This window comes from Alosa sapidissima, chromosome 17, assembly GCF_018492685.1.
Source record: "Alosa sapidissima isolate fAloSap1 chromosome 17, fAloSap1.pri, whole genome shotgun sequence".
NCBI classification, from domain to species: Eukaryota; Metazoa; Chordata; class Actinopteri; order Clupeiformes; family Clupeidae; genus Alosa; species Alosa sapidissima.
In genome coordinates this window covers 25429618-25447583 of record NC_055973.1, presented here as the reverse complement: position 1 = coordinate 25447583, position 17966 = coordinate 25429618, and the positions used below count along the sequence as shown (strand labels likewise).

At 41.5% G+C, this 17966-nt stretch overlaps 1 long non-coding RNA gene across 2 annotated transcripts; it reads left to right on the top strand.

Moving 5' to 3' along the window:
• Positions 1-253: 253 nt before the first annotated feature.
• On the top strand, positions 254-4302 carry LOC121688944. 2 transcript variants are annotated; one of them, XR_006024731.1, is made up of 3 exons: positions 254-325; positions 724-805; positions 4222-4302. It is a non-coding gene; the product is annotated as an uncharacterized LOC121688944 (long non-coding RNA). The 2 variants fall into 2 exon arrangements; XR_006024732.1 differs by lacking the exon at positions 254-325 and adding an exon at positions 379-479.
• The last annotated feature ends 13664 nt before the right edge of the window (positions 4303-17966 follow it).

Sequence of the window (17966 nt, the reverse complement as noted above, 5' to 3'; positions counted from 1 at the left end):
TGTTCAAGTCCTACATTTAAAAAAAAAAAATGGACGACCATTGTTAAACATTTCTGCATGCCAGCAATCCACAGGAATAGGATACAGACATCACCTGCACAGGGTCCCTCCTCAAGACTGCTATCTCTGTAAGTGTTTTCAGCTGCAGTTCTTAGCAAATCAATGGCAGAAAATAGATTTTAATTGGCTCCTAAATTAGTTGCTGGGCAATGCACAGAAGTCATTTCATCAATCTTTATTGATTAACGTGAGCAGCAGTTAGCTTAATCGTCTTGTTCGATGTGGATGTGCAATGTGGAAAGAAGCAAGCCAAGTGCAAGTTAAAGTGAGTGTAACTTAATGAATTCTAATTGAAGTAGCATGTTAAAAATGATTGTACTAAGCCCTTTTTGCTGAGGAAGGAAAGAGGTAAAAATATCCTTCTTGTCGTCATCTCACCGCGGCCCTAAACAACGTGCTAATTAAAAGGCAGACATATGGTACGTGTTAATGCTCATTTTGTAGAAGCCACTGCCAGAATTGCTCTGATTTATGAGTGTAAATCTGAGAGGTGCCATCTTTGAATAATGAAACTGTACCTACACATCACAATCAAAGGCCTCATCTGTTGTAATAAACTTGTAGAAAGAGGTCTGATCCAGAAACATGTTTATCTTTATTTCAATGTGAGGCAGTCACGCTTTGTTAACCGGATTCCAATCTTATCTTGGGGTTTGTTTACAGAGTGAGCTATGGCATGGGCCCAGAAGACATACACACATAATGGAGTTATCATGTGGCTTTCATTGGCATTTACTCAGCTCTGGTATGTCTCAATTGTTTACATGTCTTTCACAATGTACGTAAAAGATAAAGGCCAACACAAATGCATATGACACCATATCATATTTAGTCCACACCTAGTAAGAAAAATGAGATGATGTTTCTAATATTCTGGTTCTTGTATTTCATATGAACCAATCTCTCTGTAGCAGGGCTGGTCATTTCACCTGGACTGGCCTCACCTTCAATTGACTAAATTGAGCACACAATCTACTAAAATGAGACCACAATTTAGTAAAACGAGAGCACTATGTAGTAAAAAGAGCACACACTATACTAAATTGTGCACACAATCTAGTAAAATGAGACCACAATTAACTACAATGAGCACACAATTTACTACAATAAGCGATACACAAAACATATCTTGATATTGTGACACCTCCTGGGCTCCGTAGTGTACACTTTAACGATACTATTATGTTAAAATGAATCACACCCCTCCCCTTTTACATCATTGCGGCCTGTTTGTACATACCTCGCAATGATTTTACACGCACATTGCGAATACAAATACGCCTGAAGTGGGCGCAAAAGCGTTAGTACATCTGGCCCAGAGTGTGTAATGTGTGTTTGTTTTCTATTATATATGAGCACACCGCAGTAGATGTGGCCTAACACTACACATATGGAGGCCCTTGACTAATCCTGCATGTGGACTACAATTGTCATCTTAACTCAACTGAGTGGCACAAGCAGGCTGCCCTTTTCCTTTAGCGAGGCACACACGACCACCACACAGCTGTATCTGGGGAGCCCACTCTATTAACGTTTTTCATGTGACGTATTCTAGGTTCTATAGCTTTGTTTACATCCACCTGGTAGGCAAGGGACAAGTTGAACCCATTGAACATCGTTGTCTGCAGCTGCCTCTCAGTAGGCTACATCTCTGTATTTCAGCAATGTCAACATTTCAGGCATCAGTAAAGGTGATGATGAAACGTTATCCCATTGTTCAATATTTGATAGCCTGTCACAGGAACGTTATTTCGCTAAAATCGCCCTGATTTGGTGCATTAATCTGTATCGATAACGTTATGGGAGAACCTGCATGTAGCCTATGGTAGCCTAACTTTTTTGCTCTGTTCAAAACTCGGTTTACACGAAGACGATAAACTTTCTTAGAAGCTGTGAAATTTGGCCATAAAGGAACATGTCTTCCCTCTGAAAGTTGACACAAAATCAAACAATATTTAATCATTTAACTTGAACTGAACAGCGACAGCTTTTGGTAGGCATGTAGACTCAGCAGACGTTAAAACAGTAGCCTACATAGCCAGCGTCAGTCAGCATCATGTAACATTAATGTCGTTAAAGTCATGAATCCTGTAACATATTATAACATATAACAGCAATGACTCATTTGAAGACGATCTGCATGGATATATAGCCACCCAGAAAAACTCAGAATGTAAGTGATAAAGTTCATTAATTGTATGAAACTTTTTTTACTAGTTCATTGCAGTATCGGCTATATTAGGCTGTTATGCTAGCTCAGCCTTTAAATATGTTGTTATTTTAGTAATGTGGACATGATTAAACGGGTAAAGATAATTCATAAACTGCTTATTTCTTACATGACTGAGCCTAGCCGTAGCCTAGGTTCAACAGTGTTGTTTGAGGTTGCTGTGTTAAGTTCAGCTCAAAAATCAGTTTATTTTGATATACGGGAGTTAGCCTAACTGAGCTGTAGGCTATCACATAAGATTGATTTATTTTGTGATAATCAAATGACACTCATGATAACTTGAAATAGAAGGACAGAAGATAGGTGATTGATGTCCACAAGCACGAATTTCACGAGACAAATTAGAACAAACTGTTCCGGTAAAAATAATCTTGCCATGTTTAAAATGCTGCACTTTTTCCCTTCATAGCCTATCTCTGGCAATTCATTTTTGGATGACTGTAGATAGTTGTATTTTAGCCTACGTCTTCGTAGACAGTAGGCTACACCATTAGGCCATCTTGAGAATAAAATACTTCCCAGCTGCTAACGATCATCCTCCCCAACCACGAGGATAGGTAGGCTAAACGGTCGTTCGTTGCCTTTTTGCTTCTTATTGTAAAACCAACTGTTAGGGCCTACACAAGTGGTCGGCATCCCGGTCAATATTTGATATTCAAATGTTGAAGCTTTTTGTAACCATGTGTAGCCTATGCAACCCGACTGTTGTAGGCTTGCCTACCACTCTGCAGTGCCTTGCCTACCATTCTTGCCTAGCACTCTAATTGTAAACAAACGGTCACATGACATTATGACGTAGGTGCAAAACCTTAAGTTCCATTATCAGCATCATAGTTGGCCCCACAAGACTTCCTTTTTAACATTCCATATGTTATCTTAATGCAGAGGAAGTAGATTGGGGCCCAAATAGAACGTTCAAGCATTGTTTTTGTTTTTATTGTTGAAAGGGTCTATTGGCCTGCCTGTGCCAGCTTACCTCTCTGCTCTTATGGCCGTATACTGTATCCAGTGTACTTTCGGAAACACTACCAACTCATTTTAAACATAAAAAGAAGCAGCTGGTTAACATTTTTTTAGTCAAATCCTATCCAATCATTCCTATCATTTCCAATTACAGACAGGCATAAATCAGGCTTGTTTTTTTCTGCCCACGTTATCCAGTGGAAGCATAGTGTGTCGAGTCAGGAAAGCTGATGCCCTTGAATATGGATTATCTGTCTCGATGTTAAAATATCAATGCTGGATGATTTGGTTCCCTGTCAGAGACTTTTTCATGAAAACTGTAAACATAGACATCATTAGTGCTCATAGGTATTTCAGCCAAATGGCATTTCTGGCAGCAGAGGCACTTCATATTTGTGGAAACATTAACTTTATGCTTCTATTTAAATACGAATCTCCCATAACTTCAGTTTATAGGCTTGATAAGTTTTACATGTCAACAGTTAAGTGTTTAAATAGCTGCTATCTGTTATGTTAGAACTAAGATTAAGAACTAAGATAGAACTAGAACTGAGAAGAGTCTAGGTTCAGAAATGTGCCTGATCTTAATGAGCATTAGATCTGGAGTAATCATGCTCTGCCTCAGCACAGAAGAAAGAAGAAAAAAACCTTTAATTTTCCTTGTGACTTTTCATCCCCACCCCAAGGACTGCTAGTGAAGGTTAGCGTCTGATTTGCCTCGCTACAAAGTCCTCTTGCTCCTCTATTCCCTGTTTGTGCTTTTTTGTCTTCACTTTTTCAGCTTCACCTTCTATTCTCAAATGATTGATACATTCTTTTGGAGTCTGTGTTCTCCATCTGGGCTGCAACAAACAAACAAACATACACACACACACACACACACACACACCTCATTCTTTGTATTGCTGTACAAACACGAAGCGCCTCCTTTAAAGACTGCCAAAGGCTCGGACTTTCTGTGCTTACAGGGCTGCAGGACTCATTATCGTCCGCGGGCTCTGAAGGTGGTGTGGTGACGGTGGGGTGGGGGGCGCTTTTGTCTCCAGAGCAGTGGCTCTCATCAGACAGCGGAGTGTGATCTGCATCACCCCCCCCCCCCCCCCCAGAAGGCTGGAGCCTCCTTCTTACTCCCCACCCAACCTGTTCTCCTCTCCACCGGCGATGGAGTATCGCTGAAGAGGATTCAGAGGATTGGGCCACACACTTTGAGTTGTTTATAAGTTATTTATCTTAAAATATAATGCCGGAGTAAGCCCTTTGTGTCTGTCCGTTGGTGTGAAAGATTGCAAGATAAGCTGCTAAGTGTATTCAGATGCACAAAAGAGGGATTTTCTGGATCCTTGAAAAGATGCCGTCAATAGAGAGTCTTGGATGGTTGCAACTGTAAGAAGGCACTTACCATGAGGCAAAATAAGTAAGTGTAGTCTGGTTATCATTATCTGGGAAAATCCATATTTAAATGATCAAGTATGTATCTCTCACTGAGATGTTCTCTCCTGTGGCATTATTTAAAAGGGTAAAGACAAATTAACTTTACCCAACACCAACCCAAACAAGCCAGCAATGTTTGTACAGAGAGCAATGCTGCCTATTCTAGAAGAAAAGCATGGAAAGATAATACATTTTTTTTAGGATATGACATTGCCAAAACAAATCAAATGCTTAACTGATTAAGGAGGAGAACTAACTTGATAGCAGATCCAAATAGATATACTGTAAGAGATACCATTAATACTGAAACATTAGTCAAAACATTAGTGATCTGCCCACTGATGCCCATCAACCCTCACAGGTGACCTGCAGGACCGAGATCCATAAACGGGATGAATATTTCACATTAGGAACTACAAGCACTCATAACAGCCACAAAAGAGATGCTCATAAATATTGAAATGCATTTGTATTTGTTGTCAATATAGAATGGAAATCAACTTTGGGTGTAACTAGTATCTGATAGCATCTAGTGTCTGTGTATGCCTGTGTGTGTGTGTGTGTGTGTGTGTGTACATATGTGTGCATACAACTACAAGGGATATGAGGTGAATATATTAGTCTGTGACATACAGCATGCATACCCTTTAATGATTAAATACTCACTGAGCACTGTATTGATTTGGTAATACAACCCATTCTTCCATATGTCTTAATAATTAACAAAGGGGGAAAATTAATTGCACAGACACAAAGTAAGCACTTACTGTAAGAATGTCAATATTCAGTCACTATCCGTATAGCACTTATGAGCCAGTCATTGTACAGAGGTAGATACAACTAAGTGCAGATGCACACACACTAATAGACAAAAAGGTTTTGTTCAGTCCATGCTGATGTAACAAGTGATAACTGAGCCTCTCTCCTCGGAGGAACTCATTATGCCAAGACCGCTCCGAGGAACCAACATTGCAGACAAACACACACATACCAGGATATGGACCCACAGACACACAAGCACACACACACACACACACACACACACACACACACACACACACACACAGAGAGAGAGAGACACACACACACACACACACTCACACAAACAGGCAAGCAAGCACACACACACATACTCACACACACACACACATAGAGAGAGAGAGAAAGAGAGAGACTTGAATATTATTCAAAATAATTACTGTGTTATTCTCACGGGCTGGTGGCTGAGACCATACATTCATTAGCATCTGTCCTTGGCTTTACAAACAGATGTTCAAATATGTGATGAAACCAAAGGAAAATTCAGCGAGAAGGACACAGAAGTGTAGACAAAAGAAATATTAAACATAATAGTAAAAAAAGATCCATAAGTTTGGCTTAAACAATGAATAATTAACACATTTTGAAAGGGGACTAATATTAAAAAAGTTAATGTTGCTAATGTACCCACAATGCAAAGCACAATTTATACAGCACAATTAAACATATTTAGGGTATCTATTTTTAAATACACAGTCAATCCCCATTGTATCTATGTGAATTTCTGTAATCATAATCATTTATGAAATTTATTTTGAAAATACCCATCCAATCAGATCACCTTGCGAGGTTGTAAGAACCTTAGAAATTAAGTTAGTAATTGCAAGGTTTAAATATATCATTCACAAGTATGACTGGTATGGCCTTCAGACAGGTGGAAGGGGTGTGTGTGTGTGTGTGTGTGTGTGTGTGTGTGTGTGTGTGTGTGTGTGTGTATGTGTGTGTTTGTAGGTGTGTGAGTGTTTGTGTGTGTGTGTGTGTGAGGGTGATGAAGGAGATGGATGGCCCTGTTGTTGATTGGTTGAGAGCAGTGTCAGTGAGTAGGTGGGTCAACGGAGCAGCACTCCTAGTCACATTACCCAGCGGCTCATGAATAAGAGATGAGGCCTTTGTGGATGACGGGTCAAACCATTACACTTACCCAGCCTTGGGCTTCACTTGACCCCCTCACCCGCACGTGAACTCCACCTGGCCTTGTCTCAAGGCTGACCGCAGAAATGAAGTTTGCGATTGAACGATTGAAAGTGACGCTAGCAGAGATAGGACTGCCTCTGTGTGTGTGTGTGTGTGTGTGTGTGTGTGTGTGTGTGTGCGTGTGCGTGTGTGTGTGTGTGTACTAAAAGTACTCTTTTGAGATTTCCATCACTCCCCACTCTGTCATTCTGATCATGACCAATGAACAGCTCAAGACTCTTAACATGAATGAGGGAAAAACAATCAACACAAAGCAACATCTAAATGAAGCAAATTAACCAAAATCAAAAGGCATCATGACACAAAAATATTGCCCTATTCCAGTCAGGGTGTGTGTGTGTGTGTGTGTGTGTGTGTGTGTGTGTGTGCGTGTGCTTGCGTACATGTGAACATACATGGACCAGAATGGCAATGTGTGGGTTTATGTTGTCCATGGTGTAATGGAATTGCATGTCGATTTTAATCTCGTCATGGCAAAAATATATTTTTTTCTTCATGTGTGGCCCTAATACGTAAAGAACGTCCATTGGTTAATGGCCCCTTAATACATTCATTATTCAGGAAGTCCAGGTGGAAAGGCTGAAAAACGTCTATTGGGCTGCCATGTCCAGACATCCCTGCACTGCAACATTATTGGCATTTTTACCAGCTATGAATTACTGAATTAGCTTTTGGAGTGAAAACAGTTGAAGAGACAGTTGACTTTCATGTGTTTCATCCTAAACTGAATCCCAATTCACATACCACATGAGATCTCTCTCTCTCTCTCTCAGAAAGAGGCTTTTTTCATGAGATGAAAAATTCAAGCTGAAATCTATGGTGGGTTTATTTACAAGTGTAAATGCACAACAACACACTGGGGAAAGTGTGTTAATCAGCACATAGATGATTCCCCAACATAGTTTTTGCATACACATGGGGTTGCTTTCTTGTTGCATCAGGGCAAATCAGAGGTTTTTTTGTCATCCCATGTATGCTTGTTTATTTATTGATTTATGCATTTGGTCTCTCTGATCTGACTTCACACAGAATATGGAAGACGTGTCCTGTTAGCCTGTTTCACATCCAAGGTTTCCTTTGTGTCTGCACCACAGTGCCTTGACCATACACATTTCTCATCTTTTTGTATGTTGTGTATGCATGCTTGCCGTGTGTGCAGGCATTGTGTGCGTACGTGTGTGCGTGCATGCATGCATGCGTGTGTGTGTGTGTGTGTGTGTGTGTGTGTGAGTGTGTGATTGAAGGCAGCAATAGCTGCAATAGCTGATCACACATGTTCATGGCGGTGTGACCCAAGATGGTTAAGGGCAGAAAGAAAGCAAGAGAAAAAAGAAAGAAAAAATATATAAAATTTTCTTTTTTTTTCTTTTTATATATATATTCTGTATATATACACATTAAACTTTAAACCATTCATCTGCAGGTGCATGCTGATTGGGATTATTTATGGCCTAATACCCCATTTCTAACCGAAGCCAGAGACAGGAGGCAAAATAGGACAAACAAAGTCTGACGGCTGGGCTACACCGGGCTTATCACTGAAGTGTTTCATTCGCAGAACATAAAAATAGTTTCAGAGGAGTGGTCCTTTTTTCCCTCCAATATGCACACCACTATTACATCAAACTCCTAACCTTAACCGAACCATAAATTGCAGTTAACAGAGTGCAACAGACTTTATCGACGGTTTGCTGATAATCTGAGCACCTGTACATAGTCTGTGGGCAGACTATCCAAGTCAAGTGTGATTGGCACCCTGGCAGCCAGTACCATTAACTGTTGTGTTTGTTCATTAGCTCTCCTTTATGACTATGTCCATATGTGTAACGGGTACGTGAGATGATCAGGCTGAGGAGGACAAGGAGGAGGAGTGTGTGAAGCTAAAGACAAGACTGAGATGGATGTGCACACAAGTAAACAACAATACGAATGTGAGAAATGGGGAGATGGAGAGAAATTGTCATGTATGTGAGAAATACACAACAATGGATAGGGACAGACTGGGATGGAGATATGAGAGATGAGTGGGGTCCTGCCTCTTTATGGCATGTGTGTGTGTGTGTGTGGGAGGGGGGGGGGGGTGAGAGTGTGAGAGAGAGAATTTGTGAGTGAGTGTGTGTGTGTGTGTGTGTGTGTGTGTGTGTGTGTGTGTGTGTGTGTGTGTGTGTGAGAGAGAGAGAGAGAGAGAGAGTGTGTGAGTGAGTAAGTGTGTGTGTGTGTGTGTGTGTGTGTGTGCACGTACGTGAGTGTGTGCTTGTGTGTATGTGCGCATACGTGTGCATATGAGTGTGTGTCTGTGTGTATGTGCGCATACGTGTGCATATGAGTGTGTGTCTGTGTGTGTTTGTGCATATGTGTGTGTGTGTATGAGTGTGTGTGTGTTCCCACCTCTTGATAAAGGGGCTGAGCCAAGTGTCACCGAGGACCTTGAGCATCTGCAAACATGACAGGATCTCATTTATTAGACAGCAACCTTGACCAGGCCGCCCGCTGCCCAACCCCCCCCTCCCCCACCACCCCCTCCCCAAAACAGAGGCCGCCATCTCCGTAGGAGCGTAGCTTCCGCCATCCGCCACCAATATGAATAGATTTCACACCCTCGCTGAAGGACACCGTATCACTAATGGCCCTCAATTACCTCATTTGCCAACTCGCCAGACAGTTTGGCTTTTGTGGTAATCTTGACAAATTGAGGGGTGTGTGCGTGCGCGCGGAGCTGATGGATAGGTACATCGATGTGGCGCAGAGCACAGTTTCAACATCTGGGAACTATTCCCATCCCCGTGCGGCACCAGCTCAAACCATTTGGCTCATAATACACGCTTCAGTGAACATGCCTGTGCATAGAGTGTGCACTCAGTGAACATCCATGATTAACCTCTGTGTGTAATGTGAGAGCTTGCTATGTATGTGTGTGTGTGTGTGTGTGTGTGTGTGTGTGCTTTATTGCAATTAGGCAGTGTCAGTGTCCTCCACAATAGCAAGTCAAACTGAATGAATAATCGTTTGAACATGCCCCTTTGGTCTGTCGACCAAAGGGGTAGAAGTGTCCACCATAGGCAGAGGAACGGATAGCTGAAAAGACTGGTTTATCTGAATGCTAGCGCTTGCTTGCCCAGGTCACCAAGAGATATGAAATTACTTGGGTTCATTGTTCACACAGTGATATAACAGACAATGAACTCACCTTCCCTTTATTTGATTTACCCCCCCCACCCCCACACCCTCCGTTGTGCTGTCACCTCTCTGTCCCAGTTCGATGCTGTGAGGGTGAGTTGGCCCTCTGCTCTTAATCCCCCATGAAGGGCCAAAACGGCCTCTGTCAGATGGCCAGAGAGATATATTGCTCTAAAAGTGCACTGCTCTCGCTGGACACAGCCTCTGGGTCACTCTCAACTGAACAGAGAGGGAGGAGTGGGCAAGTTTTATTTGATTTTCATTCTAACACAATGTTTTTGTTTTCACTCGTTTAACTTAGTCACCTTTTCAAAGAGCAGAGTCAGCACCGAGTTATATAAGATGTGTAATTTAAAAAAGGGAATTACATTGTTTTCCTTCTGATCTCCTAAACTTGAAGATTGCTTAGTATCCATTTACTTTGGAGAAACAGAACGTCGGCAGGAAAGTTCATTTGAAAATTCATGTGGATATTAGACTCTGCAGTGCTTTTTCTTATCCTGAGTCTGGTGATTGAAATGATAAAGAAGTATATCCATATTAACAGACATAAAGAATTATTCAAGCCTGTGGTCCATGCACTAAGCACCTCTGCCAATACAATACTTTAATTAACATGTCCAATCATGATTGCCTAGTAGAATATTATATTAGCTCATACATATTCAATATGCCCCAACAGCGCATGAAATGAAAGGCATCAGTCATAGGGCTGAATAAGTTTCTTGTGGTGTTGTGCAGAGTACTGACTAGATTTCTATGGAGGCCAAGCTGTTATGTTAGTCTGCATATGCTATGCAAACTCCCTGGTACCAGGGACAGTCCCCTCCCTTCAGCATACCTGAAACAACCTTATTGATTGCATGGAATAATGCAGGAGCTTGGCCAGAGCCATGTGTTTAGTTTCCCATTTGAAGAGCCAGGACTGACAGACTGGACAGACCGCTGGAGGACCATACTACATATCAACTTGAGTAGTTGATTTCCATGATTTATACTGTACATATAGGCCTACTTATTTATTTGGCTACCGCTTTTATCCTAATCAATTTACATCAATTATTCAATCAATTCAATCACTCCATTATTACAAGGGCCAGTCTCCTCAGATCAACCCAGGGTTAAGTGCCTTGCTCAGGAGCACAACAGAGGGAACTTGAACCCACAATGTGTCTGACTACTACATGCTAGCCACGTTCCTTAGCCTCTTCCAACCACAGATTTATGCAGAATTCGTTTGTTGTTAAGGCTAGGTTGTTAGGTTGATCACACGATTGTCCCACAGACAAGCTCCGAATGCCAACATGAAAGACATGCTTTTGAGTCATGACAAATCTAACACAGGACACACAACTAAGACACTCAGCTACAAGTACTGTACACTTGGCTTGGGTCTATGCATCAACATGGCCTTTGCAACAGCTAACTATATCATTTAAGCTGTGAATGTCGACTTGTTTGACAAAACAAAGCCATCTTAGATGGTGTAACAAAATAACCTTTGAAAAGGTCATACGGTGCAGCTTCAAGCATGACTTGCTTTAATGGAACAACGCTTACATAAAGAGCTCTGATACTATGAGCACTGTGTGTCCTCGGGGTATTTTCCTCTTGGCTACTAAGACATCTAAATGTCATCTTTTCTACAAATAGCACAGAAAACAGAAAGCCATAAAGCTGTGTGATATTTGTTTGGGTGTACCCGAGTAGGAGTCAGCAGAGTATGTGTGTAGATGGAATGCTATGTACTGTATCATAGCAACAGGGTATGTGTGTAGATGGAATGCTATGTACTGTATCATAGCAACAGGGTATGTGTGTAAATGGAATGCTATGTACTGTATCATAGGAACACATCCTTAGCGTTCTGACATTCCTTCCACACACAGTCCTCCCTACTTCCCCATTACTTACAATTTCAACTTTCTTTAACTGGCAGAGAGCTCAGTAATAAGTAGAAAACAATAAAGAGAAAAATGTCTGACTAGCAAGCTATTTATTTCTGTAACAGCAGAGCATTCGTATGCTGTCCTTGTTCTCTCTCTCCCTGTCCTGGCAGCTGTCAAAGAAGGACAGCAGAGGTGAAGGAAAGTAAATGTTTGTGCTTATACATACACACAACACACACATACATACACACAACACACACATGCACACTCACATACAAACCCTCTCTTTCTCTCACACACACACACATACACATACACACTCTCTCCCTCTCTTTCACTCTCTCTCACACACACACACGCACACACATGCGTGCACACACACAGACATACACACACACAAACTCTCTCTCTCTCTCTCTCACACACAGACACACACACTCGCGCGCACGCACACACACGCACACACACACACACACACTGTTTCCTACCACAACAAAATTGAATGCCCTATAATCTGACTGCGAGAATTACCAGGATGACTCATGTGTAGGAGAGTTTGTCATTGCTGATTGTTTATTTCATTAACGTGACTTGGACACTTTAATACCCCCCCCCCCCCCCCCCCCCCCCACACACACACACACACACAAACTGTACATACTTAGACAACAACACACACACACACACACACACACACACACACACACACCACACACACACACAAAGCCCCCCGCAGGCCTTTTCTGATGATGACATATTGATTGCTTCAAATGGAGGACGTAACTGGAGAGGATATCTGCGGTCTAGAGAAACAATAGCCTAGTCAGACATATACCATATGGCTTCATATTGGAAATTACGTAAACAGAATGCATAATGGTGTCTATTTCTGTAACATATTAGACATTTACTGTAACTATGCTATATAGTGAGTTAGCCATGCACTGGCCACTGTGTGGAGACTGTTTTTTTTTACATCATTTGGGCTGGCAAGTATGAACTAGTGAGAGAGAAGGGCTGAATCTCTAAGAAATTTTCAAAACTAACTCACTGATATTAAAAAAAGGAAAAGAAGAAAAAAAAAAGATCATAGACATTTCAAATAGATGACCGTGGTCTTGGTGAGTCTCAGCACATGGTGGTAAGACCACATGGGAGGGAGAAAATTGTGTCCAAGGTAATTTATGTGGACATTTTGAAAGGGAAGTCTCAGCCCTGTTCTACAAAGCAGAGATGTATTTCAAATTACTGTAAGTAGGGCGAGAGAAAGAAGCGATTTTGCTCAGAATGTCCTGACAGACGAGGCAGCCAACTCTCCTCTCCTCTCTACACCTCTCTACCTGCCAGGCTGACTGAACAAGAGCCCAGGTCCTGCTTTCCTATCTCAGGAGCAAGGAGGGAGAGGAGATGGAGGAAGGACAGGGAGGGAGAGGGGGATAGTGGTCAGTCAGTTGGAGTGTAATGGTAGCCAGCTGGTCCGTAGCTGTGCAGTATGTATGTTGTGTAAACCTCTCTTCCAATGCCTTAAGAGTCGTGCTAGGAAGAGAGCTAGCAGCCTGTGCTTTTAGCTCGATTGCTAGCATGCTCAACTTCCGATCTGAGGTGCTGCTGTTTCAGGTTCAAGTCCAGCCGAGTGCAGGGCTGAGCTTGTGGTCAACACAATGCTTGTTACAGAAGCACTCAGTGCACATTTATTGACACATTTATGTTCAGACAATATAATTGAGTTATTTCCATTGTGGCTAAATAATGCAGGCTCTAACAGTAAGTTATTGCTACCCAATCTTAAACAATATATAATAATCATTTATACATATACATATATTTCAAAATGGCCTTATGTGTTGAAACCACTAGTTAAAAGCAGTGCAAGGCCTTTACTTGAGTCCCTACCTCAAAGCAAGCCATGTGCAACCACCAGTGTCATCTTAATAGAGCTTCAGAGAGCCTGTCATCAAAGGAGTGTGTCTGTGATTTTTAGTCAACTTTAGCATACTTTGGATCACTCCCTTTTGAAGTGAGCATCCTCTGGCTGGAGATTACAGACATCCACGGCTAAGGCTGCACCCCCAAAGACCTCCTGATCAGTGTAACCCCTGAAGTTGATGTCTGATTGAACATCACAAGAGGGTAGACAGCCAATATCCACTTTTATTCCAGGTTTCTAAGTGTTTAATATGTCTACAAGACTTATCAGTATTCTGCAGTTCAGGCATGGCTGTCTGTGAGTGTGTGGTGTGGTGTGGTCTGTGTGTGTGTGTGTGGTGTTGTGTGGTGTGTGTTTGTGTTGTGTGGTCGGTGTGTGTGTGTGTGTGTGTGTGTGTGTGTGTGTGTGTGTGGGTGTGTTTGTGTGCGTATGTGTGTGTTGGCGTGTGTGTGTGTTTGTGTGCGTGTGCGTGAGTGTGTGTGTGTGTGTGAGAGAGAGAGTATGTGTGTGTGTGTGTATGTGGTGTTGTGTGGTCTCTGTGTGTGTGTGTGTGTGTGTGAAAGTTAAGAGGAGTGAGGAAGTCAGAGGTGATGAGCAAACTGACACGGCCATACAGACCTCACCTTCCCACTGATTCACTGGGGAAACAGAGAGACACGGTGTGGACGGCCGGTGTGGAGTTCAGATCAGCTGGAGTGGCGACCTCTTTAGGCTTTTTGTTCTCTTCTGTTAAAAGTTCGAAGTGTGCAGGGGAGCCATACCAATACACGCTCGCCCTGTTGAGGAAACGGCTATAGAGACTGAAGAATAAGAATGCTCATCATTCAGCTTGACAGTCTGACAGAGAGAGATGTGAGCTGTGCCACAAAAAATACATAAATGCATAATTAAAGAAAAGAAAATATATTTCTAAAAGTATATTTTTAATGACAAGTTATTGATGCCCTTTAACTGAGCATACATTTAATTATTAAATTATTATATTTACGTTTTTTTATATAACCCAGTTTTCTGAGCCAAATCTGATTAAGGAGAGAGAGAAAAAGGCACATGACTATTCATGTTAACTATGCCAATTCCAACCTTTGTGTGAGAACGTCCTCTTTCAATCTGACTCCTTTCATGTGATACAGGGCCATCATAAAGCCCATTAAAATGACACAGGGACAAGCGTGCTGTCTGTTCTGAGAAAGGACCATTAACAGAAGATTGTCTAGAGGGAAAGAAAGCCTTCAGAGAGCACCCCACCAAGTAGAAAAGGTTTAATCAATAAAATTGACAGAATATCATGATCACAAGTCTTTTTTTTTTGTCCTCGTCAGATACAAGAAACTGCAAGTGGTGCATATTGAATCAAAGGGCTCATAGAATCTATTATGCTGTCGATAGGTGAACAAAGGGAGCAGGCCTCGACCATGTTCTTCGCACTGTTCCCCACTTTAATGATCATGTCAGCATTTTTGGTTCAAAGTCCTGTCTTTCCATCAGATAAGATCCTCTTGCACCTGTCGCTTTGAATTCCATCCAACAGGAAACCAGGATCTTACACAAATTTACTGTAGGAAATTGAATGGAATCCAAGGCATGTTATGAAGGGGAAAAAGGAATTGTATAAAAGAGAGTATAACAGAAAGATGGACAAAGGTTATGACATGTCCAACAAGCTATATCTACTAACAAGGTAATGTTTCACAATTCTCGTGAGATGTCTTCAGGGAAGACATCTTCAGAGATGTCTTCAACAAACCTTCTGATATCCATTCTTCCCTGACAAGAGTTCAAGTTCACATGTGTGTCCAAAGACCCACACCTACTCAAATCATGAGCCATTTCCTTCCCTTTACAAAAAAAATGAAATAAAAGGGCAGAGTTAAAGTTGGCCTGTTGTTTATTCTAACTCTTGAGAATGAATCCTAGAGGCCACACAGAGTTCATTTATGTTCAGGCATTAATCTTAGTTTCAATAATTATAAACTCTTATTATAAACCAAGTCAGCTAATTAACATCAGAATGTTAGCATTAATTAATTCTACCATTGCTTTTAGGCCTTGTTAACTGTGGTTTTAATTATGCAGCACAACAGTGATGAAGTGTGTTGCCAAGGCGCTTGCTGTTCCCTTTCTGAAATCTTTCTGACTCTCTGTCGCTCTCCCAATCCCTCCCTCTTCTCTCTGTCACTCCTTCCTGCATTCTACTATTCTCTGCTATTGTGTCTTCCTCTTTATTTTCCCGAGCGACAGTGACCTTGAATATCTATCGTTCTTCTCTCTCTGATGACTCTCCAGCCTTGGGGGAGGATGATGAATCAATGGATGCCCTGAGCAGCAAACTCAAAGGTGAAATAACCATGAGAGGCTGAAACTAAACCCACCCACCCACACACGCACGCAGGCAGGCACCAATACACACACACACTCCTGAGTAGACACAACACACACACATGCATGCAGGCACCAACACACAAACACACACACACATACACACACAGCTATGAACGCAGGCAAGCATGCACACATGCACACACACACACTCACAAGTACACACACACACACACACACATATACACACACACACACATACACATGCACACACACACACTCACCAGTAGACACAACACACACACATACACACACACACACACACACACACACACACACACACACAAGTACACACAACACACACACATGCAGACAAACACAAACACACACATGCATATCCAAGTCTACAGCAAGTACATCAACACACACAGTCCCATACTATCACTACCGTTCTGCTCACCCACCCACCATCCAACACACACACACACATTCACACGCACACATACACACACAAACACACATACATACATACTCAAAACCTCATGGGTGTGCTTTTTTCTTCAATTCTCAGAGGCCAATATGAGAGATATTGAAGGAGGTTTTTACTGCGCAAACAGTCTGTTTGGATTGGCACATACTGAAATGTGGTGTTCTGGAGAGAGAGGCGTCTCTGACAGATAGATAGATAGATAGATAGATGGATACTTTATTGATCCCCAGGGGAAATTCAAGGTCTCAGCAGCATACATACAACACAAACACATTCTTTAACAGCAGAAAGAGTAATTAAAGTATATAATATAAAAACACAACTAAGCAATAAGGACAGTAGAAGATAAAGAATATGCTAAATATACTAAAATACAAATTATACTAACTAACACTTAATACAATATATAAAAGGGTAAGGCTATTTGCACCCCTGGTACAATTAGCAGTGTATGCTATTCATACCCTGGTGCAATAAGAAGTGAATTCTAGTCGTACCCCGGTGCACACAGCAATGTGTCCTATTAGTACCTCGTCTGGTACAAATATCAATGTATGCTATTCGTACCCCGGTGCACACAGCAATGTGTTCTATTAGTACCTCGTATGGTACAAATATCAGTGTATACTATTTGCACCCCTGTGCATTTAATCTGGCATATTGATCACACAATGTAATATTTTTTTTTTAAAACAAGCAACATGTTTTTTTTGTTGTTACATAACAGAGTGTGAATAGCTCAGCTGTGTAATACAATGCAATGTACAGTTAGAAGTGGATGCTATTCTTACCCTGGTGTTTATAGTACTGCACGCTATTTACACCCTGGTGCATGAACTAGCTAATTGTTGCAAACAAAACTTCCGTTTGAAAACTGATTTCTTGTTCAAATTGCGCGCCTTCTCTCCAGAAACGTTGGTACACATGCACACTCACTCTGCCAAAATGCATCACACAGGAATCGAACCCCTGTCTCCCACATGCCAGCCCTTGCCTGTTACCACTGCACTATCTGCTTCCACACAAAGATGATGTTTGCAGGTAAACTTATAGTTTATAGGCCGGAATGTCATATTCACGAAATTTCTGTTAGCTAACAAACTGACAGTTGTATGTGTTCACTGAACAAAGATTATGAAAATAATTATGAAATTATGAAACTTTTCCATCTCAATTTTAATTTGAACAGATATTAGTACTGAAACCGTTCAGAATTCTTCACTTTCTGCTGACGGAAAATGTCGGCCATGTTTTTTGGGCACGCGAGCAACATGTTTTTGTTGTTATGTAACAGGGTGTGAATAGCCCAGTTGTGTGGCCAAGGCTATTCGTACCAGGGGTACGAATAGACACTCCATATATAAAAATATACTAAAATACAAATTATACTAACTAACACTTAATCTAAATCAATTATAAAAACAGTATCCACATAGTGGTGATCATCGTCTGAGAGATATGTAGCTG